The following is a 987-nucleotide window of genomic DNA, read 5'->3' as shown; positions in this document are numbered from 1 at the left end:
CCTGTAGTTGAACAGCTCCTGACTACTGTCCAGGCTGCGTGTGTACGGCTTCATGAGCCATGGCATTAAGGGGTAGGCTGGGTCCCCAAGGGTAACTATAGGCATTTCAACATCCCCAACAGTTATTTTCTGGCCTGGGAATAAAGTCCCTTCCTGCAGCTTTTGAAACAGACCAGAGTTCCTGAAGATGCGAGCGTCATGTACCTTTCCCGGCCATCCCACGTTGATGTTGGTGAAACGTCCCTTGTGATCCACCAGAGCTTGCAGCACTATTGAAAAGTACCCCTTGCGGTTTATGTACTCAGCGGCTTGGTGCTCCGGTGCCAAAATAGGGATATGGGTTCCGTCTATGGCCCCACCACAGTTAGGGAATCCCGTTGTAGCAAAGCCATCCACTATGACCTGCACATTTCCCAGGGTCACTACCCTTATATCAGCAGATCTTTGATTGCGTGGGCTACTTGCATCACAGCAGCCCCAACAGTAGATTTGTCCACTCCAAATTGATTCCCAGCTGACCGGTAGCTGTCTGGCGTTGCAAGCTTCCACAGGGCTATCGCCACTCGCTTTTCAACTGTGAGGGCTGCTTTCATCTTGGTATTCATGCGCCTCAGGGCAGGAGAAAGCAAGTCACAAAGTTCCATGAAAGTGCCCTTACGCACGCAAAAGTTTCGCAGCCACTGGGAATCGTCGCAGACCTGCAACACTATGCGGTCCCACCAGTCTGTGCTTGTTTCCCGAGCCCAGAATCGGCGTTCCACAGCATGAACCTGCCCCTTTAGCACCATGATGCATGCATTGGCAGGGCCTATGCTTTCAGAGAAATCTGTGTCCATGTCCTGATCACTCACGTGACCGCACTGACGTCGCCTCCTTGCCCGGTATCGCTTTGCCAGGTTCCGGTGCTGCATATACTGCTGGATAATGCGTGTGGTGTTTAATGTGCTCCTAATTGCCAAAGTGAGCTGAGCGGCCTCCATGCTTGCC

Source organism: Eretmochelys imbricata, chromosome 1 (assembly GCF_965152235.1).
Source record: "Eretmochelys imbricata isolate rEreImb1 chromosome 1, rEreImb1.hap1, whole genome shotgun sequence".
Lineage (NCBI taxonomy): Eukaryota > Metazoa > Chordata > Testudines > Cheloniidae > Eretmochelys > Eretmochelys imbricata.
The sequence above is the reverse complement of the archived record's forward strand: the minus strand, read 5'-3'. Positions refer to the sequence as shown.